This window comes from Neofelis nebulosa, chromosome 11, assembly GCF_028018385.1.
Source record: "Neofelis nebulosa isolate mNeoNeb1 chromosome 11, mNeoNeb1.pri, whole genome shotgun sequence".
Lineage (NCBI taxonomy): Eukaryota > Metazoa > Chordata > Mammalia > Carnivora > Felidae > Neofelis > Neofelis nebulosa.
Genome location: NC_080792.1, coordinates 24,534,315 through 24,558,205, shown reverse-complemented (window position 1 = coordinate 24,558,205; position 23,891 = coordinate 24,534,315). Strand labels below are relative to the sequence as shown.

Sequence of the window (23,891 nt, the reverse complement as noted above, 5' to 3'; positions counted from 1 at the left end):
CGCCCATCCGGGTCACCCTCTGCCCGGCGACGGCCAAGGACCGCACGGCTCCAAACCGGCCACCAGGTCCCCGTCCGCTCCTTCTACTCCCGCGCCCCGGCTCCCGGCGCGGGGCTGACCAGGCTTGGGAGGCCCGCTTTCGGCCGGGGCAGGGGAGGATCCAGCTTCCCCCACCCCCTCCCTCCCTCCCGGGCAGACCCCGAGGGGTCCCCTCCCCCCCGGCAAAAGTGGGGACCGGCTTCCAAGGTGACGGAGGACTCCTGAGAACGTGCGCCCGGGCAGGAAGGCCAGGCTGCCTCGGGACGGAGGCTCGACTCAGAAAACGCGCGGGCGCCAAGCCCCCCAGGTGAGGTTGCCTCTGCGGGGGGCTTCGGGGGACAAGGTCCGTCCGCCCCGCGCGCGCTCCGCGGGGTGGCTGGGGAGGCAGGCAGGAGCGGGGCGCGCGGGGTAGGCGGCCGCCCCCGGACGCCCAGGCCGGGCTCCCAGGCTCCCGCCGCCGCAGCAGGTGGGGGCCCGGCGGCCCGGGGGCGGGGCCCGGCTCGGGGCGGAGCCGCGGCGGCGGCGGCGGCGATCGCGGGGCGGTGCGGCCGGGGGCCGGAGCGGAGCCGGAGCCGGAGCCGGAGCCGCTAGCCGGAGCCGGAGCCGCGAGCCGGGCTGTCCGGTCGCCCGCGGGAGCTCGCGGCGCGCCGGGGTTGGGACCCGCCTGGCCGAGCGCGCCGGCGCCGCGACCGCAGACAAAGGCGTCTCTCGCGCCCGGGCCGCCGCGCTCTCGGGCTCTGCCTTGGGTAAGTGGCTCCCCCTCCGCTTTCTTTCTTCTCCCGCTGCCTGCCCCTCTCGGAGTTCTGCGGGTTCTGGAGAAGCCGGGCGAAGGGAAGAAATGCTACTTCCCCGCTCTCTCTGCACCCCCACCTCACCTTAAAAAAAAACAAAACCAAAACCCAAACCCAACAGAAAACCAAGCAAATACCAAACTAGCGAGTTTCCGAGGGGGAGGGGGGGTGTCTCCCGCGGGACCGACGCGGCCGCGCTCAAAGACCCCATTCCTCGGCCGACCGCGCGCGGGGGCTGTCCCTGGATCTGCGGTTCGGATGGGAAGGTTGCCACTGGGCGTCCCCGGGGGGTGTGTAGTGCAGGAGAATTTAGGGACCGGGTGCTGGTGGGGGGACCCCACCCCTGCGGGCAGTTCCGCGCGTTTGGGGGCTCCGAGGGGCGGTTCGTATTGCGAGTTCGAATTGGGATCTTGGTTGTGGGGTCTGCCCCAGTCCCCTAGCATCTTCTCCTCTAGCCGCCTTCGCGCTTCGTTCAGGGGTTACTGTAGCGCCCCCCACGCCCCACCCGACTGAGGCTTCCACTCTGCCCCTCGCGGCCCCAGGGCGGGGGCTCGGGGTGCCCGGGAGAGCTGGGAGGGAGGGAGGCAGCCCCGCCGCTTTCTCCGGCTCGGCAATCCCCAGCCCGAATCCGCTGGGGAGGGCGGGCAGCTGCCGGCAGCCGGTCGGGTTTGACCACGCAGCCCGGTCCTGGGCCAGCTCCCCCAGCCTCTTCCCCCGCTGCTCTCCACCGGAAAGCAATCGGAAGCCCGGCTGGCGTTTGCTTTTGTTCTGCCCGCAACTCTCCGGAATCCGAGAAGCCTGGGTGGGCGGGTGCCCCGGGAGGGGGCCGTTGCGGGAGCTTCAGGTGCAGCCCCGAAGTGACAAGTGGAGGCGGCAGCCGTTGCCCGCCCCTGGGTGGGGAATGGGTCCCGATCGCTAATCAATGCCCGAGAGCAGGCGGTGCGTCCGCGGCTCCGGAAAAAGCGCGCTGTGCGCGGCGGCCGCGCACTGTCACGCGCCTCTCCAGCACTCTCAAAAGCGCTACCTCGAGACGCGCATTTCCATTCATGGATCTCTGCCTGGGATTTGACTAATGTCACCTCTGCCCAGTTCTCTGAGGAGCGAGCGTCTACCACTATGAGATTTAATAGCCATTTACAGGGGGCCTACTATGTGCAAGGCAGCAGTCCTAGGATCGTCTTAATTTAAAGGTATTTATTGAGCATCTACTAGGTACAAAGTAGATGTGTTACAAACATTTCAATTTCAATTTAGCAGATATTTATTGAGTGCTTCCTGTTTTCAAGGTAGTTGTGCTGTGACCTTATTTTAATAGGTATCTCCTGAACACCTTGTGTGTACAAAGGTTGTGTGTGTGTGTGTGTGTGTGTGTGTGTGTTTTCTGAAGGATTGCCCAGACTACTTTTAGGAGACATATGGAAACAAAGGAGAGAATGTGTCTTTGGACCCTTCAGTCTTCAGTTCCTTTAGTAGCCTACATTTTACCCTTTCCGGACTGCTTGTCATGTGGGGTAGGAAGAGCTTGTCTTCTATACTAGAGCTTGAGGGGTTGGAGGGGAGCAGGGCAGGATAATGCAAAGGCCTACTCTGGGACCCCTTTCCAATTCACTTTGTTTACATGACCAGGGGCTTGGGGTGGGGGAGAGGTTGTCAATTCCTTTGTGCAAAGCACCATGCTAGTTACTGCAATGAATTAAAGGTTAATAGGGCAAAGTCCTGATAGTCAAAGGGATAGACAATCAGTGGTGAGGACAGAAAGACAGACAAATGGACAACCAACTAAATAAACCATGAAGGGGGTGGCGGAAGGCACAAAGATAGGTCCAGCCTGGACCTTCCAACTCCTAGTTCCAAATTGGTGACAACAGGTGGGGTGAGGATATCTTTAAAATCCCGTCATTTGGGTGGCTAGGGGCTAAGTGAAAGAATCAAATGGTCTGAGGGTCCTTCCTGCTAAGAGATATGATGACTCTATTACTCTGATCATCTTGGGATCCTGACACGCACTGGAATATCCAGATTGTCAAGAAAACTGTGGGCCATCAGTCTCTTGGCAAATATTTGAGCACTTATGTTTAATATAGGCTGCTATCAGGGAGATATAATCTAAGATGTAGTCTTTGTCATAAAGGACTTTTTTTTTTTTTTTAGTGTTTATTTATTTTTGAGAGAGAGACACGGAGTGTGAATGGAGGAGGGGCAGAGAGAGAGGGAGAGAGAGAATCCAAAGCAGGCTCCAGGCTCCGAACTGTCAGCACAGAGCCCAACTCAGGGCTTGAACCCACCAACTGTGAGATCATGACCTGAGCTAAAGTTGGGCGTTTAACCGACTAGGCCACCCAGGCACCCCAGTCATGAAGGACTTAACAGAGTTCTTGAGATAAACACATAAAAAGACTGCTTGCACAGCAAACTTGAAAAGCCGGGAGCAAATTCCTCCTAGAATTTAATGTCAAAAAAAGTTCTGTGCTCATGGTGTTGTGGCTTTCCTCTTCTTGGATGGTGAGAACTGCTCTATGTCTAGTGTGTTCATTCTGCCTTGGGCTCCAGCAATTCCTGGGGACTGCTTGATCCCAGCTTCTTGGTACAGTGCTCTTTTTCTTCCCAAATTATCTCCAGTTTCCCTCTTAAATTCTTTTTATTGTTATTATTTTAATGTCTATTTATTTTTGAGAAGAGAGAGACAGAGCATCAGCGGGGGAGGAGTGAGAAAAAGGGAGACACAGAATCCGAAGCAGGCTCCAGGCTCCAAGCTGTCAGCACAGAGCCGGCCACAGGGCTTGAACTCACGGACCGTGAGATCACGACCTGAGCCGAGGTCAGACGCTTAGCTGACTGAGCCACCCAGGCGCCCCTCTCTTAAATTCTTTTTAAACAACATTATCATATTTTTTTGTTATGAACTCCAAAGCCCCCCTCAAATCCTTCCTGAAAGTAGGCCCATTATAAAAGATACATAGGAAATGTGATAAGCACTAGGTGAGTGGCTTCAGGCCTCCTTTACTTACGACAAGAGCAGAGGAAAACCCCACAGGGGCCGAAATCAGGAATGTACAGAGAAAACAAAAACTGACCTTGCGAGATGGAATAGGATTCACAGGGGCAGAAGAGACTTCAAACCAAGGCTTCCTCCCAAATTGAGAAAAATGGTGTAAGCAGAGGTGTGAAGGGAAACAAGCCAGTAGTTTGATCCTTCTTCATCTAGAATAGTTTCCATTCATTCAACAAAGAAATGCTGCCTGAGCATTTTACTCTGTGTCCAGGACTCTGCTGGGTGTGGGGGGTGATGGGCTCCACCCAGCACAGTTTGGGGTTCCCTGTGATCTCAGGGCCAGCGAGGACCTTTGTGTCCTGTTCACTGCTGGGATGGTGCTGGATCCCTGCCATTCTTTCGAGCATTCCTGGCGTTTTTTCACCTGAGCTGAACTTGATTGTAATCTTCTCCAAGGCTAAGAATGTGACTTCTTTTTTTCTCTCTGCATCCCTCCCTCCCTGCAGGCTCAGGCTTATCTGTAGAGGACACTTATCTCAGGACATTGTCTCTCCCACTTCACCATTTCCCTACCTCCTCCGGGCCCATTATTGCTTCCTTTGCGCTCACCACTTTCAGCTGCTCAGAGCCTTTCCCTGTATGGAAACTCAGGGGAAAAACAATCTGTCATCAGTCACTTTCTCTTGAAGATGAATGTAGGTCACTGTCCTCTCTTCCAGGGGTCTTTGTTCTGTAAGCCTCGTTGGAATGAAGGCACAGGCAAGTGGGTGTTGGAGGTGATTGGGGAGGCAAAATCCCTTTCCTGGTGCTCCTGAGATTATGCTACACCTCCTCGTGTAGCCACTCTTGGCAAGGGTCTCTGCAGTCCCGTGTGACCCATGAAAATCTGGAGCCTTCCATGCTTCATGTCATGGTGTGGTGGCGAAAGTCAGATCGCCGCCCCGCCTCAACTGTCTGTCAACCTGGCCTTTGCCTGCTCTAGTGTTTAAAGGTTAATCGTTTTCCAAGCAGAATCCTTCTTTACCTGTCTATACATGCCCACTATTTTAAGGCAGAGATTCTCAGCCTGAGTGCTATCGATGTTGTGGGCTGAATAATTTTTTGGTCACGGGAAACTGCCCTGTGCATTGTAGAACGTTTATCGGTATCCCTGGCCTCTACCCAGCAGATACCAGTAACGTGCCCTCCCCCACCCCAAATTGTGTCAGTCAAAAATGTCTCTGGTTGTTGCTGGATGTCCCCTGAGAAGCAAAATCACCCTTGATTGAGAACCACCATCTGTTTCGTTTTGTTTTTGATGTTTATTTCTTTTTGAGAGAGAGACAGAGACAGCGGGAGCAGAGGAGGGGCAGAGAGAGAGAGAGAGAGAGAGAGAGAGAGACACAGAATCCGAAGGATTCTTTGCTGAGCTGTCAGCACAGAGCCTGACATAGGGTTCGAGGTCGTGACCTGAGCCAAAGTTGGATGCTCAACCAACTCAGCCACCCAGGCACTGAGAACCACTGTTTTAAGGGGTATTAGTTAATATATACCATTCTGTATAACTTCCTACTTTTCTGGGAGAGGCCTGATTTAATGTAACTTGGTTCTTTTTGGTCAAGGTGACTTAGTAAATGTGAAGTTAACTTTGTAGAACTTCCCATATGAGTAATTTCATAAGTCAGCGAAGCATCTCTTGTCATCCCACATAGTCGAATCTGCCCATTATGTTAAGTCAATCTTTTGAGGCAAAAAAAAAAAAAAAAAAAAAAAAAGCAAAACTCAAATTCTTCCCCTAGCTGAAGAATATGCCAGAAATATGGGTAGCAGAACCGCCACAGGCAGCTACCATTGCCCACAGGGTCATCCCAGCCGCTGCTTGGGCAGTGGCTGGTGAGCAGCACTGGGGAGGGAGGTGGGGAGAGGATCTAGGTCTGATGGGACAGGATACTTATGTAATTTGAGGGTCACCTTTAAGGAAAAGACGAGATGACCAGATGACAGCGTTGCTGGGGCATCGGAAGGGTCCTGTGCAAGAGGGGTTTCAGTTTCATTAGCTTTAAGTGAAGCTGTCTCTGGAAAGATTTGAGGAGCCACAGGACAGCTGTGGCCGCAGGGATAGGAAGGTAGAGACTTGCCTCTACCGATGACGGCAAGAGCTAAGGGAAGCTTCTCAAAGACTTGGCATGCCTAGAGAGCATGGATCAAGATGGAATTGCTAAATGCAGGGTGGCCTGTGCTTCTGTTACCGTTTGTCCTCAGAAGTAAACTTTCAGAGCTTCGGCGACTCTGGGTCAGCATTAGCATCAGCAGCGTCTTTTTAGGATGGAACCTGGGGCAAGGTTGGTTCAAGTTTAGCAGGAAGCTGTGTGAGCTCCCTTCGTGGACAGAAGTAACTTCATGCACATTGTAAGTGAGGTTGGCCTAGTGCCCAAGTTTATTGGTTCAGAAAGCGAATGAAACTCTTTTTCAGTATGTTATAATGGTATGTGGAGAGTTTACCGTAAGATTTCATTGATTCAGCCTTCTTTTTTGGAATACCCAAGACTGGGATGAGACTTCTCCTTGCATTGCAGCAAGCTAGGTAGGAAATACCTTTTGGGGGCGGGGGGAGGCAAGTAATCAAAGTACTTGAAAACCTAATAAAACAAACCAAAACAAAAATCCCTATATTTCAGACTTTTCATTCATTCACAATCTTTTTCCTTAATTTAAATCGACCTACCTTCAGTGAGGAATAGAACGTGCTATGATTATTGCCATAGTATGTAAATGGGCCTGGTTGTATGTGAAACTGAACTGTCAATATGTCAGTGTCTAGAGTTAACAAAAATAAAAAGACTCGCTACGAGAAGATTTATTATAGGAGGGATTTTTTAAAAAATGGCTGGTTTTCCATTTGTGTTTACATGGATTTGATTTTTACAAAGTTTTTCAAGAGTCAAGACCTGTTTGGAGATTTGGGGTCAAATCTACACACAATCACAGAGCTTCAAGCTGCAAGGGATTTTGGGGATCAGTGAGCAGCTCTCCTTGTGTCATTGTATGCACGGAGAAACTGAGGCTGAGAGAAGTTAGGTGGCTTGCCAGGGTTGCACAAAGGTTACTGCTAAGCTTGGGTTCGGGGTGAAGAGTTTGTGCCGTTCCCTTTGACACTCATTGTTACTGAAAAATTGTTCCGACTTCCTGGTTGCCAGCGCGTGTTAGTGGAGGGAGGTCCCGGCAGGAAGAGTTTCCGGGTCATCTGATCCTGGTGGAACTAATCATTAATTCACACTGATTTCACCTATGCCAAAGGTATACGTGCATATGAGTTGTACTGAAAAGAACCAGGAGAAAGCGCCAACAGTTGACTTAGTGAAATGAGATTATTTGACAAACCTTCTTATGTACAGCACAGTGACTACACTTAATAATACTGTATTGTGTATTGGAAAGTTGTTTTGTTAAGGGAGTAGAACGTAAAAGTTCTCACCACAAGAAAAAAATATTTGTAACTGTGTGTGGTGATGGATGTTAATTCGACTTATTGTGGTGGTCATTTCACAGTATATACAAATATTGAATCATTACATTGTACACCTGAAACTAATATAATGTTATATGCCAATTATATCTCAATAAAATTTTTTTAAATTAAAAAAAACCTTCCTTTGATGCTCTTTGATAATGGCCTTATGGTAAATAATTAGAAAAAAAACCCATTTATTTCCCTATTTAGAAAAGTACTATATATGCATTATGAGAAGTAGCAAGAAAAATTTGAAAATCCTACCATGATCCTTTGACCCAATCATATTTTTGCTTGCTTTAGTGTTTTTTCCCTCAGCTCAAGTTTTAAACACAATTGAGATCATACTGTACATACGATTGCAATTCAGATCTTTTTAGTTAATATTATAACAATTTCCATGTTTTTATAAACGCTTTGTAAACATAACTTTAAAGAAATTTTTTTCACTTTATTTTAGAGAGAAATGGGGAGAGGGGCAGAAGGGGAGAGAGAGAAAGAGAGAGAGAGGGAATCTTAATTGGGCTCCACATTACGCATGGAGCCCATCATGGGGCTTGATTCCATGACCCTGATGCTCAATGGACTGAGCCAGCCAGGCACCCCAGTAAACATAACTTTTAAAGGCTACACAATTCAATATTAGTGAATATCATTTGCTCCCAGTTTCTCACCGCTGTATCATTGCAGTGAGCAACTTTGTGTCCATACTTTTTCTACTATTTGGATTGTTTTCTTGGTATACATTTCCAGGTAGTGAAACTACTCAACCGAGAGTGGAATGTACCATGCTAACCAATTGCGTTCCAAAAATGGAAATGATGTTACCACATCGTTGGTAGCATAGGGTGTTTGATTTTTTAAGAATTATCAATTTGATAAGTGGAAAATATGGCACTATTGCTTTCATTTGCATTTTGGTTACCACTATAGCTAAACCTTTCTCTGTAATATTACCTGTTTGTATCTTTTGTTAATTATCTGTTTTTCTGTTTGGGGTTAGTGGTTTAAGAAATTGATCTGCATATATAAAACCCATTTTTTAAAAGGAAAGACAAACTTTTGAGCTTCTGGATATTCTATGAAGAGTTCTGTCCAACCCTAATGTTCCACAGTTCCAACGTTTCCAGTTTTGTGTTTTAGGCTAAACTCTTTTTGTTCATAGTGGTGAAGCTGCCTGTTGAGTTCCTGAAGTAAGGTTGGGTGGACAGGGAGCTCGATCCCCTTGATATCAGCCAACATACACGGAGCACAGAGTCACTGCTTCACAGTTGTTAACCCTCAGTTCTTACAACAGCTTGTGAAGTGGGAACTATTTTACTATATACATTCACACGTGAGGAGAGTGATGCACAGAAAGGTAAAATAACTGTAGTTGCATATTCTTTTTAAAAAGTTCTGATCAGGGACGCACTGGGTGGCTCAGTCGGTTAAGCGACTGACTTCAGCTCAGGACATGATCTCGTGGTGAGTTCCAGCCCCGCATTGGGGTCTGTGCTGATGGCTCAGAGCCTGGAGCCTGTTTCGGATTCTGTGACTCCCTCTGTCTCTCTCTCTGCCCTTCTCCGACCCGTCCTCTGTCTCTCTTACTCTCAAAAATAAATAAAACATAAAAAAAAATTAAAAATGATAATAAAATAAAAAGTTCTGATCCCCAAAAGTTCTGAGAACCAATGTGTTCTCCCCACACATTCAAGCAATTCTTGAACACTAGCTGGCTGTCCTATGGTTCAACTCAATTCTGACTTATCTACCCGGAGATAGCATCAGCTTCCACAGGATATGGGCTCAGTCTCACAAGACTGCCTTCCACCTCAGAAGCCAATTGCAAGCCCAGCTTGTCACCTCTGTTTCTGAGTGAATGGCTGTAAATCAGAAGTTCCCCCTACCCGCTCCTTGGCTTCAGTTAATTTGCTGGAATGGCTCAGAACTCAGGAAACCTGTTGACTCACTGGATTACTGGTTTATTATGAAGGATATTAAAGAGTATGAATCAACAGCCAGATGAAGAGATACATAGGGTGAGGTCCCAAACAAAGGAGTTTCTCATTGAGTTTGGGGCCAGGCACAGTGATTAATACGGAAGCATTCAGATTCCCCATATGGAAGCTCTCTGAACTCCTTCCGTTTGGAATTTTACAGAGGTTGCATTACATAGTCATGATAGGTTAAATCATTGGCCATTGGTGATTGATTCAACCTCCAGCCCCTCTCCCCTACTTGGAAGTCAGGGAGTAGGACTGAAAGTTCCATCCCTGCATTCATGGCTAGTTCTCTTGGCAACCAGCCCCTATTCTTAGGTACTTTCCAAGAGTCACCTGTTTAACACATACCCAGGTGTGGCAAAGAGTGGGGCTTTTTATGAGTACCAAGAGACCTATTTCACCTTTTTGGCTCACAGTGATTTCAGGAACTGAGGACAGAGGCTAAATATTATGAAAAAAGATGTTCCCATTGCTGTTCTAGCTCAGGAAATTTCCCAGGTTTGAGGGGCTGTGAACCAGGAACTGTGGCTGTAGATGAAGACCAACTATGTGTGAGAAATAGGCTTTGGTCATCTGAATCGCCAAATACGTATTTCCTATAAATCACAATATTGCACCTTTTAACCGCTGTTATTCTACCTCTGGATCTTCATTAAGGTGACCTGCCTCAGTGGTGTAGTTGGTCTTTGAGGGAGCTAGGCTTAGGGTTATTAGCAACTTCCTCTGAACTCCCTTGCCTATTTCTCGGAGAACTTTGTATTGCAAGGTCATTTTACTGTCTTAAATTTCCTTACTATATTTTTAATGTCTCTTACCCTCTTTCCTGTACTTTCCACCTTTTTTATATCTCTTAGCTACATTCTGATAGTTCTTCTGACCTATCTTCTAAATCACACCGTGTCTCTTCAGCTGTATCTAATCTGCAGATAAATCCATCTCTCACATTGTTAATTTGAGTTACTGAATATCAATTCTAGAATTTCTAGTTCTTTTTCTAGATCTTTAATGTCACTTTTATAGAGTTCCTATTTCCTTGTTTTGAACTCTTTAAGCCCAATTTGAATCTCCATGAGCATAGTAAGTACAGTTGTTTTCCATTTTGTATGTCATAATTTTTCCATCTGGAATACTTAAGCAGCTGTTTTTTCCGTCTGTGATTCGTTCTGATTATCATGCTGGTTCATATTATGTTATATCTCCTTATGTGCCTGATTATCTTTGAATGTGTGCTAGATATTGTTTTGAAGAAATATTTGCATGAATATCAGCTCATCAATTTTAAGATGTATTTTTCGTCACCCTTTAATCTGTGAAATTCAGATGTGATTTACAGTTGATGGAGTCCTACATTTATAGGTGGTACCTAAAATAGTAGGTACCTAACATTTTTTCTTTTTCTTTTTCACCAGTACCTGAAATAGTAGTGCAGTCATATAATTAGTGATATTTAAGATTGATGAAATGCAGTAATTTGAGGCTTTGAGTGGTGCTGATAAAAATGACAGTTCTAGAGAGGATTTTAAATAGCTTCTTCAGGCTTTTTGGGGTACCAGCAATTCTAGATCAATCTGGGGACTTGAGATTTTCTAGCCCACCCACATCACATGAAATCAGACCAGTTTGTTTTTGTTTTCTCTTATTCCTAGGGTCCCAACCGTAAGTATAAAGTGGTTACCAGGTCTTAACCCTAGGGATGCCCTGGCCCCCTGGCCCTATAAGGCTCGCCCTCTGATGGGGTGAAAGTGGCCCCTCATCCCCAGGCCCACGTCTTTGGACCTCCTTCTCCCAGATCTTACATTAGAAGACCCTCTCCATCCTGTTAGCTCTTCTGTGCTTTTAGGAAAGATTTTTTAAAAACTATTTTGTCCATATTTCTCTGTTGTGTTCATTGGGAAGTTTAGTTCAAATTACCCAGCTCACCACTGCCGGGAAGGAGGCAGAAGTGAGTCTGAACTACCTTAGAGACTGACAGGAGAGGAGCACAAAACAGCTGCTGCCCTTTGCCTTCCCATGACCAGAGAACTTTCTCCACCACTCCCAGTATGTCCTGGTCACAGCTGGAAAGCCAAGGTTGGGATGAATACATTCCTGCAAAGGCCCAAGCTAAATGTAGATGTATTTCCCTACATAGATGAGACTAATCCTTCAGGCTTTTCCTAATAAGGCAGGTGACCTGGCAGCGAAAGCTGTTGCAGGAATGGCATCTGGAGCCCCATCAGTCATCAGTCTCCATCTGGCTTCTTCTTTCTCGTCCACACCGGCCCACAGAAAGATGTGAATTTAGGACCAAAGGACATAGTAAGGGAAGAAGATGCTTTCTATTCCAGCAACTGTTAAGAAGTAAGACAAGTAGACTGTGTTTTAGCTAGGTGAGATTTCTTCCGTTTGACATGGTGCCCAACAATTCTATATGGGAAGCAGAATTTTCACCCATGGCCAGGGCTAGTCCTTGTGGAGACTAAACTATTCATGTCCAGGCTCAGGAGTCAGGGTGGCCCTTCTGGGGACTTGTGTGGAATCTAACGCTTCAAAAGAAGCTTATGTAATCCTTTCTGGCTTTTAGAAGTCACATGCTTTTCCATGTGTTCTCAGGCTCACTAGCCAAATGTATTTCCCCCCTACCTTCCTCCAACTCTCAGAGATGTTTTTCCCAACTTTCCTAAAGCCAGAGCATTTTACGGTGAAAAAACCAATGTGCTAAGTTTGAAAAGGTTGGGCAGAGAGGCATGGAATGGTGGGAATCCCTCTCCACCACCTTACTCCACTTACCTTCCCAGAGCATCCATTTCCTTGTTTTAAAGGAAGCTGTTATTTTTATTTTGGGGGACCTTTCTCCCTGGGGAACCTCAGAGCTGTCCTCTCAGAAAATTGTCATCAGCCCAGGAAACCACAAGTCAACTCTCACTCTTCAGGTGTGTAGCTGTTGGGTGAAGCAAAGATCCCTACTGTGCCAGTAGGGATCTGCCCCTCTGGAAAGGGCTTGTTTTGCAGGAGGGTATCCCCACCAGCTTTTGGGAGACCACTGTACACCATGAGGCATTTTTGGTATTCCACGATGATTTATCCAGCTTGTTTTTATTTTAATCTGATAATAGTTCACACATAGGAAAGATTATATATAACTCAGTCCACTCTTGGCCAGAAATAGAAATCCTCCAATTAGGCTTTAATAACCGTCCCTTAGAACAAATCTGTGGTTCCATTCCCAGGTAGTTCTAGATTGTGACTGATCCCTTTGGAAAAAACGATAAATGACTTAATTAATTTTGAAGAAGCAAATTTTCTATTCTCCCAGAAAATGTACCCTCCCATGATTATTTTTAGAGGCAGAATTACTATAAAGCCCCATCGGCCATAAGAATTTATGAACCATGATGTCTGAAAACTCTTCAGCCTGAAAGAAGTAAATTAATTCCTCCAGCATGATTCACGTTAGGTGCAAGTCCAAATTTCTTTTATTTATCAGTAACGTAGGCTCTTAAAGTTTTTTTTCTAAAGATTTGTAGGTATTTTGAGATCCATCAAGGCCTCAAAATTTCTATTGTCAGATTTCCCATTTATTTGAATTTACTTTTTTTCCAGCTGTTTTGAGACCATTTTGTCTGCTAATAAGAGATAATATGCTATGATTTCAGTAACATATGTGAGAACCACAGGGAGTTCAGACAAAGTTAGCCAAGCAAATCTCTGTGCTTGTCATAGAGACCAGCACATTGCCTTTTCTGTGTGGTGGCAATGGCACTTTTTACCAAATATTCAGACATTTTTAGACGACTCAGAGCAGCAAAGCATTATAGCACTTTCAGCAGGAAAAAAAAAAAGAGAAATTCAGAAATAGAAAATGATTTTATTTGTTAAGAGGAGAATCAGGAAGATGATTGTAGTCAACCACTTTGGAAGAGGAGGTGAGAAATACAGAACAATAGAGTAACTACACTCAACTGCTTTGAGCTTTCCAGATTGGAAGAGAGCAAAGGAGAAATGTCTTGACCATTTATTACAGAGTTTTAATACCCATTGTGTACGACTCGAAGGGGGCTTGAACAGTCCCACCCATCTGCTATGTAATAAAGCCAGTGAAATGTGTGCCATCGAAATGACAAGAACCGTAGGATGTAGGAGTAAGGAGAGAGACCATTTTTTAACAGTGTGAGTGAGCGTATGTCTGGTAAATAGTCCTGGGCATGTCATGGCCTAAATAACTGTTCATTTTTTTCTCTACGTTACCATATTCTTGAGCTGAATGGAGATTAAAGACAAATAAAAAAACTTGGGTCCTTGTTAATTTTGTTGGATGAAGGATGACAGGGAGTTATGTGTCCAATGTGAAAATGCTTTTAATTTATTAAATTACTTTAGCTAATAGCTTAAAGTCTTGTTTTTAAATTTTTGCGTATACATTCATTCTTTAAAAGTTACTCAGTGAATTTGTTAATGCTGAAAACCCCTCTTTTTTTAATGAGCATTCTTTGAAAGTGAACCTGAAATGAATGTATGGAACAAGAGGAGATAAAAAAATCATTGACTTCTCTATTCCATTTTTCAGAAGCAGATCTGCAGAACCAAAGGTGTATTTATCAGTCTTCTCAGGGCTGACTTTTCTCTTATTTAACCAAAAACAATATGGTATTTTGCTCTGTACTCCTGAATTCAAGAATTGGCTTCCATAGCATATTAAATAACCTTGTTCTGTTCCCCTTTCCTATTGGTAAGAAATAATAATAGCATTATTATTTAATTATCACCACTAAAAGCAATGTCAGATTTCAGTAATCTAAAACTGTATGGCCTTAAACTGAGATTATTTGAAATAAGATCTTTCCTCTCCAGTAATAGATACCTAGAAAAGAAGGTGTCTAGCTGTAGATAGAGGGGGTAGATACGAGACTGTGTACATGTATAATTACGATCATGAGCCAGTCTCCAGCTTTTTTCTGGAAGGATACATAAGCTGTTGTTAGTCATGGTAAAGTAAGAAGCTCCTGGGGATCGAGAGGGGTGAGGGAAGGCATTTTTTATTTTTATCTTATACGTTTTTATACTATTTAATTAAAACAATAACCACATTTTTATTTAGTAAGTAAATAAGGGGAAAATTAAGAAGGTGAGAGAAAGAAAAGAAGCCACTGTGTAGGATAGCCCATCAGTTCTGAATTTTATCTCTAGACGCCTTTCTCAGCAGAAATTCTGGTTTTTAGAAATCATCAGATCAAAATCGATAGGGACACATGCTCAGTAGGTCCTCCCCAGCTTTGTGTACCTTCCACTAGACAGCATTTTAGCAAGCCCTCTCTGTAATGCTGGTGTTTTCTTTGTGCCTCCCAGTAGCCTGTCCAGTATGTTGGCTCTGTGTTATAGGATTCCCACTTGGCAGATGGGAAGCCTTGAGCTTGGGGAAGATGGGTGGCTTGTCTTATGCAACAGAATCACTACCTGGGAAGTCCAGAATTAGAAGCTGTGTTCAGTGTTCTTTTAACCCTAACTTTACTAGAAACTTTTTTTTTTTTTAAGCTTATTTCTTTTGAGAGAGAGAGAGGAGGGGCAGAGGGATAGGGAAAAAGAGAGAATCCCAAGCAGGATCCACGTTGGCAGCACAGAGCCCAACGCGGGGCTCGAACTCATGAACCGTGAGATCATGACCTGAGCCAAAATCAAGAGTTGGATGCTTAACCCACCAACCCATCCTAGAAACTTTAATAGAAAGAACTTTACTATTGCTTCTGGACAGGCTTTTCTAAATGCTCCAAGCTGCCTCCTCTCTGTTTTCATACCATAACATCTGTTTCATTTTCTTTAATCATGGTTAGATGTGTAATTGTTTTCCTCATTAATTTTATCAGCATAGGCCATCTCTCTTCTTTCCTTACCACATCTGGGACAGTATGGTGTGTATATTAGTTACTTAATCTTTGTTTTAGGGAATTGGTTACCCAAGGTACTTTCTCCCAAATAATTATCCATTTTTAGGAAAACAAAGTAATACTCTTAGTCATTTCCACTAGGCTAATGTCGTTGTCCACAAGCAAACTAGAACCACATGATGTTTGAACTGGAAGAAAACCATCTTTGCAAGAACTTATTCTCTTGCTTTATAATTGAGGAACCTGAAGATCAAATAACTTGTTCTGGATCACACAGGGAATTAGAGATGACATGGGACACAGAGCCCATGTCTTTTAACTTCCAGCCCAGCCTTCCTCCTGATGCAACAGTGATTACAGAGAATGATTCCCTTGGTCATCAGGCATGTAGATAAATGGTCAATGCTGGCAAAAAAAAAAAAATAGGTCACACTAAATTAAAACTGTACAGAGGTAATCTGAAAAGGAGGAGGTGTTGGGCTTATTTTTCTAAGTTTTAATGATTTTGCAGGTGTGCCTTTTTTAAAAGCATGCTTGTTATATAAACATCAGCATTTCCACCAAAGGATTCACAGTAGATGGTAAGTATCCCAACCACATTTGTTTGCGTTTGAGTAAAAATCACCCTCACACATTGGGCAGATCGAGGCACACAGCATCAAAGTTGTGAAATGAGGAATAATAGTATTTTCTATCTTACCTATTGGTTTCTTAAAATATGAGCCATGTCTGGCTCAGACCTGACCTGAGAAGTTACCTTCTTCAGCAGAGAACAAAGAGCCCTCTAATTCCTAAATTTAACCTTGGGCATTTAACCCCCAAAAGCCATTTCCAGTTTTCAAACATGCTGAGAAGGGAGCTGGAAAGATTTTTTTTTTTTTTTTTTTTGGTCTGAAGGCACCCAAAGGAAAACCAGAGACATTCCAGAGAGAGAGAGACGGTACCCAAAGTGTGAGAACTCTGGGAGCCCTGAGGGTAGGATTCACTAGTGAGAATGCCGTTTTTATGAATTATGTACCTTTTGTGCCATTCCCTGTCAGATTCATACAGCCAGTTCACACTAGCTCCAATAGGCAGGGCTGTAAACGATGTTGTGATAATGGATGTCTCTAAAAATTCCATTCGTGTGTGTGTTACACACACATGCCCAGGCTCCAGCCCTCAAGACTGATGTATGTGGTTTGGGGGTGGGATCCAGACATCAGTATTTAAAACCATGGTTCCCCAGGGGTGCCTGGGTGGCTCAGTTGGTTACGCGTCTGACTCTTGATTTTGGCTCAGGTCACGATCTCACCGTCCATGAGGTGGAGCCCTGCGTTGGGCCCTGCATTGACCGTGAGGAGCCTGCTTGGGATCCTCTCCCTCCCTCTCTCTCTCTCTCTGCTCCTCCCCACTCTCTCTCAAAATAATAATAAAAAAAAGAACAACAACAACAACAACAACAACGACAACAAAACCCCACTGTTTCCTGAATTGGCTGCACGTTGGAATCCCTTGGGGAATTGTTAAAATGCTGTTGCCTGGGTCCAACTCCAGAGATTCTGGTTGAATTGGTCTGGGCTCGGGACTAGACATCAGAATGTTTTCAAAGCTCCTCGTCTGTTTCTGATATGCAACTAAGGTTGTAATTCACGGGTGAGTGAGACCTGGCTTATTACTCTGTGCGTAGCAGGTGTTCAATAAAAATAAAGTATGAAGGGAAAGCTAGCTCCAAGGGCTTATAAGAAAAGTCAGTGCTAAAAAGTTGTCCATTTCTGGTTCTTTGGACATTCCCGTCGGCCCGAATGTGTTACGCAGTGATCTGACGTGGAGTGGGCGACAAAACCTAACACATTCATCTCACCGCCGTAGCCTTTGTTGTGGCCATCAGTGGCACGTTCAGCTGCAACCGACAGCCAGGGTCTTCCTAATTGCTCTGTTCCATTTTGTCTACTTGTCACAAGAGTGGCGGCTCTGCCTGTCATGTGGATGTGTGTCTAACACTGTCCGATGTGTCTAACACTGTCCTTTGGAGAAAAATAGCTAGAAAGCGGCTTCTGTAAGAGCAAGGTGCTCCAGCCATGGATTTCGCCTGGGGTGAACTCTGTCCCGTGCAGCCAGCCGCTGCGAGAGCCCGCCCACTGCTCAGGGTTAGTGAGAGCTCCCTGAAGCACCCCTCGTGAGTTGCCTGGTTTCCTTTGTTCCCTAGGTGATTCTTGTTTAGTCCAAGGGGTACAGGGAGGGGAAGTATTTCCGCATCTGGCTCCAGTGAACGCAGCTGCTTTCAGCCGTGGAGAGGCTCCACCATCCTGGAGAAGGGGAACTTGCCAGGCAGAGCTTACTGAGCAGAATCTGAACTGCTCCCAGTGGCCTTTGAAGGCTCCCGGGCACCAGTTTTCAAACTTGAGTGTGCACTAGCATCCCTTGGAGAAGAGTTAAGCTACAGATTGCTGGGGCAACGCCCAGATTTCCTGATTGGGTAGGACTGGGCTGGGGCCCAAGAACTTGCATGCCTAACATCCTCTGGGGTGGTGCTGATTGCTGCTGCCCTTCGAGAACCACTGCTCTAGAAGGAAGGACACAGATGGCACCAGCGTTGTGTAGAGAAAGGACATTATTTGATTGCTGCAGGTCTACCTAAGGGTCATAAGATGGGGAATTAAAATGACCTCCCAGGGGCGCCTGGGTGGCGCAGTCGGTTAGGCGTCCGACTTCAGCCAGGTCACGATCTCGCGGTCCGTGAGTTCGAGCCCCGCGTCAGGCTCTGGGCTGATGGCTCGGAGCCTGGAGCCTGTCCGATTCTGTGTCTCCCTCTCTCTCTGCCCCTCCCCCGTTCATGCTCTGTCTCTCTCTGTCCCAAAAATAAATAAAAAAAAAAAAAAAAAAAAAAAAATAAAATGACCTCCCAGCCCGGGGCTTCCATGGTAGCTCATGGGCAGGAGGCGTTGTGGCTCAGAGGTGGCTTGCGGGAGCAGGAATCTTGGAGGATGGAATCTTGGAGGAGGAATAGGGTTTTGCCAGGTCAGGAACATGGAGCAGGGTTCCAGGAACGTCATGGGCAAAGGTGAGGGAGAACATGAGAGAGGCTGGCATGGGGAGCACACGTGGTTTAGGGTGGTTGGCAGGGAGAGAGCTTAGTCTGGATAAGCAGGCAGAGGCCAGATCCCCGGGCCGGTCCTCCGAGTAACATGATCAGATTTGCCTGCAAGCTGGAAAAGCGGCCTGGCAGGACAGTGCGCCTGCAGCAGACACAGGAGCCCACCCAGGGAAGGGACCAGGCCACAGGGACGTTGCATCACCCTCTGCCTCTGCTCAGTATTTCAGACTTTTCAGAGCCGTTTCCAATAAGTGCTTTAACTGGCTTTTTGAACATTTACTGTGTGCTTTTATAGGGAACCAGGCAATCATTCTTTGTTCCCCCTACACAGATTGTTTCTCAAGGAAAAGTGAGTTAAAATAAATGTCAAGGGCAGCCTTGAGGGGTCTGTGTGGAAATGAGTGGGGCAGGCCCACCGACTTAGCTTGGATGAGATCCTCTGAGGGTTGTGTATATTTGGGGAGCTCTGGGTTTTTCTTTATTGGTTCTACCTAGGAGGCACGCCTCCCTCTCCTGCTCCTACCTTGAGAACAGATTACAGACCCAAGTCAGAGGCCAGCCGCCCACTTCCCAGCCCTTCAGTTTGGGGGCTTACCTAGGGCAGTCTTCTAAATTGATAGTATGGGGCACCTGGGTGGCTCAGTCGGTTAAACGTCTGACTTCAGCTCAGGTCATGATCTCACAGCTTGTGAGTTTGAGCCCTGCGTCGGGCTCTGTGCTGACAGCTGGGAGCCTGGAGCCTGCTTCGGATTCTGTATCTCCCTCTCTCTCTGCTCCCCGCCTCAAAAATAAACATTAAAAAAAACATAGATTGATAGTGGCCTCAGGATGGCTCCTCTCCTGGGCATTAAGGAGAGACAGGAGTTTTGGAAACAGAGCGGGCCCCCCCTTGCCCGCTGCAGTGAAGGAGTTGTGCCCGCAAAATGAACTTGTGTTCACCGGAGAGGGCCGCGTTCAGTAGGAACAAGTGCGAAAGGCGTCGGCGGGAGCAAGTTCTCGTCTGCCCTGGCCCATCTGAGAGAAGAGTCAACACTGATGGATTTCGCTTGTGGTACTTCTCACTTCATCTGGTAATGAAAGTTTGATTTGTGGTTTCGTCTCGTAGGGCTCTTCATCACGTCGTGATTGATCCGTCTCCAACAAGTGGCTCTTGAGGAGATCGATTCCGCCAGGTCTCATCATGACCCAGAGAGACTGACAGATTTTTGTAGGCCCTGTCTCCCTTGCTGTCCCCTTTCCTCTCAGGCTGTGGGGTCTCCCCATTGGCTGAGTCAGAGGCTCCCCTGGAAGCCGTGAGTGGGCTGCGGTTGGGGGAGACAGGGATCTAGACTGACGACCAGCATCTGTGAGCAGTCTGTGCTCCGAGGTAATGGCATCAAGATTGATAGGTCACCCGTTTCAAGGTGGCTTTTGCTGCTTTAGACCAACATGGTATATATGACAACAGCCTGCAGCGTGGGGAGCTGGCAGCCCGCCTCGGATTGAAAGGGTGGGTAAGAACAGAAAGTAGTGGGCCTGACCCACTGTCCATGTTTGTCCTGGTTGCTGGTCAGAGGAAGAGAAATGCTGTCCAAAGAGACACGACCTGGATGCCTCACTGAGTGCTGTCCCAGACATTTTGCTAATGACATGCCCAACTGGACTCTTTTGACAGGGCTGCTAAAAATGTTTGGCTAGCTGTCCCAGGGGACTTCCCTTGAACTTTGGCTGGCTAATGCAAAGCTGCTCTTATCCAGATCCCATCTGCTGTTTGTCCCTGAGTGAAGTTTGCTGTACTCTGGGCACCATCTTGGAAGTCTTGTTCTTAGGTCATGTGGGGGGGGGGGGAGGGGGTGCTGTGCCTTCTCTTTCTCTTTTTCATGATGTTTACTGTAAACATTTTAATCTGAGAAATTAAAGCTATGAAATAGCTGGTAGGAAAATTGCATCATATCTTTAATGCTCATTTAATACCCTCTACCTCATTCGGCTACTCCAAGAAACCTGTTGAGAAAATAGGAGAGGTGTTACGTCTTCATGTCATAGACGGGAAACGGGTAGCAGGGAATGAATGCGTCGCCCCAAGTTTGGAGTAATTCACAAGGTCAAGAGTGAGAGCTGGAGCTCAGGCTTCTCAAGTCTCTACCACCAGAGCCTTCCAGCATCCCACTAGTTGGAGCCCCTGCATGGAGGCATGGTGGATACTTCCAGAGAGTGTTGAGCAAGCCAAGTGGGAAGTAGGAACACATAAAAGACTATTTAGCCTCTCAAGACCGCTGCTGAATAAAAGATTTTAGCTCTTTGCTGCACAGAAGGGTTTGGAATTCCCTGTCTAGATAACTGATGATGTCATTTACGTCAGTATTTCTGAGTGCTCTTTCTGAGACATTCTTTTTCATTTATTTACTGCTGCCTAACAAACCACCTCAAAACTTGGTGTCTTAATACAACAATGACTTACTGTTTCTCACAGTTGTATAATTTGAGCAGTGCTTGGCTGGCTGATTCTTCTGCTCCATGAAGCATCAAATGGGACTACTCATTCAGCTGCTGATTGTGTTGGGCTGGACCAGAAGATCCAAGAAGGCTTCACTCACATTCCTCACACCTCCATGCTCCTCGGTGTGATCTCTTTCTATGTCTGGCTTGGGCTTCCTCACAGCATGGTGGTTTCAGGGTAGCCAGACTTCTACATAGAAGGAGTAAGCAGAAGTTGCCGGTTCTCTTATGACCCAAGAGTCCTGGAATAAACATCACTTCTAGCACCTTCTATTGGTGAAAGTAAGTCACAAGGGCAACCCAGACTCACAGGGAGGAAAAATAGACTGTACCTCTTAATGTGTGGGCAGCATGCACATACAATGTTGGGAGAAGTTGTTGGTGGCTAGGTTAGGAGTCTGTCAACCACAGTAACATTCATGTGTCCACTTGCTAAGAAAAACATATATACCATTCCTGGATATCTAGGGATATCTGAAGAAGACTGTCTGTTAAATACACCAAGCGTGCATGACGTGTTCAGGGATAGCAGGGTCAGCCCAACATGAAAATATGGTTGAGGAGCAGCCCTTGAACATGGGTCCTCTGGCTGGTTGCCAGTCCAGGCCCCTTGCCCTGGCCTCTTCAGTGGGACTGCCCATAGTTTCAGGAATCATGGCCTTGGTCCTAACGATTACTTGATGCATACAACCCAAACTCGATTCAGACAGACAGACATGGATGGAGGGAAAAAATTGGAGAAATGAATGAAAAGGTATCCCAGTAAGTGGTAGAAAAATATGAGCTCTAACTGTCATGATAATGGTACATCCAGAGCCTTTTGGATTGCTGTTCAGATCCAAATAACATGGTCAGTGCACTCCTCCAACTGCTTGTAGCTGGAAAATGGTTCTCTCTTTTGTTGCAATCCATCCATCTGACCTCGTTCTTACTTCCTGAGCACCCTTTTCTTTCTAATTGCATTGAGAGCATTGGGTATAGGCATTCAAATTGCAATTAACAGAGAATTCACAAATGGAGCTTCTGTTGTTCCGTGTGGCTGTCCGCTCACCTGCAAATTTGCATTGCCAGTGTATTTATAGAGCTTTTTGTTCTTTTCAAAGAGTTTTAATATGGGTTATTACATTTCATGTTCATGGCAGCTCCACAAGATAACACCGAGTGAGATCGTTTCCCTTGTAGAAAGAAGGAAATTCGAAGTCCAAGAATGGCAAAGGAGTGGCAAAGCCAGACTCATGCCCTGTATTTCAGTGTCTTCCCTTCTGTTCCACACTTCCAGCTTGTAAAGTGCCTGTCCTAATGCCCAGGGCAAGGTGACAGCTGTGATGAGGAAGGAGCAATTTTGGGACTAAAGCATCTGTTAGTAGCTTAATAATGGCCTTGGTGGTGAAGTTAAGATACAAAGATAGGTATTTTTAACTTGAATTTCAATTAGTGGCATAAAAGCTTGCTATTTTCAGCCGGCGGAGGGACCACCAGGAAACACATTTTTTACCCAACCCTGATAGTACCTTTTTCTCTGGGAGGGGATTTGAGCTCATCCACTCATGGACTTGGGCATCATGTAGGAGAGGGATAATGGGAGCTCTCACATCAACTGCTGAAGCACTTCCATGAAGCCCACCGGATCAAAGCTGACCAGGAAGTGGACAGTTCAGGGCTCTGTAAGCAGTCCTGCAGACCCAACTCAGAACACCTCACACAAGTTAATGAAGAAACTTTCTCAGTAGCAACTAATGGGCTTTTCTGCAATGTTAAAATTAGAGCTAAAAGGTAAACATGTATCGTCGGAATGGAATAACACTGTCATATCATATGGGAAAATTCTAGTGTGGATTAGCAATTCCATATGTATTTTGTGCCTTTAATGAACCAATTCTTCTTGACACTAGAGGTCAAAATCAAGGCTCTTTCCCTGATTAGGTTTTTCTTTCTAAAAGTGATAATGCGGGGCCCCTGGGTGGCTCAGTCGGTTAAGGGTCCGACTTCAGCTCAGGTCATGATCTCATGGTCCATGAGTTCGATCCCGGCATAAGGCTTTGTGCTGACAGCTTGGAGACTGTAGCCTGCTTTGGATTCTGTGTCTCCCTCTCTTCTCTGGCCCTCCCCTGCTTGCACTCTCTCTCTCTCTCTCTCTCTCAAGAATAAATAAACTTAAAAAGTTTTTAAAAAATAAATAAAAGTGATCATGCTAGAGTAGGTGAAGGGGATTAAGATTACACTTATCAATATGAGCACTGAGTAATGTATAGTATTGTTGAATCACTATATTGTACACCCGAAAACTAATACAACACTGTATGTTAACTACACTGGAATTAAGAAAATAATAAAAGTTACAATGCTTATTCAAACTCTTGGTACAACAGTTGGCCTTGTGCTGGCTTTGGATTCATTTGAACCATAGGGAAATGGGTGTCTGGTTCTTCATGGATGAATCAGTAAAACCATTATAATAATATTGTCTCCTGTGTTTATAGCTAAGTCATTTCTCGTCTAGGACTTTATCTCACAGCAACTCTATTCAGTGGGAGAGTCTGGGGAACTAGACGTACAGAGAAGATCCCACAACTAACTAATAATACCATAAAAACTGGATCCTGGGCTTCCCACCTTTTGATTCTATGTCCTTGCCTTATCCTGCCTGTGGCGGATGTTCCCAAAGGCTGGATCTGGCCACAGTCATGTTGACTTAAGATATCTCTTTTGGCACCTGGTAAAATTTAGGCTCCAGTGAAACTGATGAAGCTGTAGCAGACTGACCTAGGTGACGATGCAGAATTTGGTGACTTTAGAAGATGCACTGTTGCCGGTTATTCATCCAGTGTGGCCAAGGGCAGCCTCATTAAACAAGCCTTATATCTGTTTAGGGCATTTGTGGTTTACAGTTTGTGGTTTACAGTTTGTGGTTTGTGGTGTCTGTTTGCGGCATCTGTTTGATGCATCGGAAGAGGAAGTGTAAGGCACAGGTAAGCGTTAGAGGTCTTGGTCTGTCACCATTTTTCCCGAACAAAGGAGGAAAGCGGCTTGGAAATATTAAGTGAGTTGCTCAAGATAACACCTCTGGTACATGGCAGCATAGGGCTCAGAGCTCAAATATTTCTGGTATCTGGCCCTCCACTGGCCCCTCATTTCTGATTTCCAGGAGCTTCTCCAGCTTGGCATCAGACTTCATAGAG

General features: G+C 46.0%; 1 protein-coding gene across 4 annotated transcripts in view; it reads left to right on the top strand.

Moving 5' to 3' along the window:
• Positions 1 to 214: 214 nt before the first annotated feature.
• Positions 215 to 23,891, top strand: part of MAPK4 (mitogen-activated protein kinase 4) — a 153,796-nt gene continuing 130,119 nt past the window's right edge. For 2 of the 4 annotated variants that reach the window (XM_058692085.1, XM_058692083.1), the window contains exon 1: positions 215 to 346. The gene's annotated coding sequence lies outside the window, so the exon portion shown is untranslated. Of the gene's footprint in view, positions 347 to 550; positions 786 to 23,891 lie in introns of those variants that run through there. The other 2 variants (XM_058692084.1, XM_058692082.1) reach the window with 1 other exon arrangement.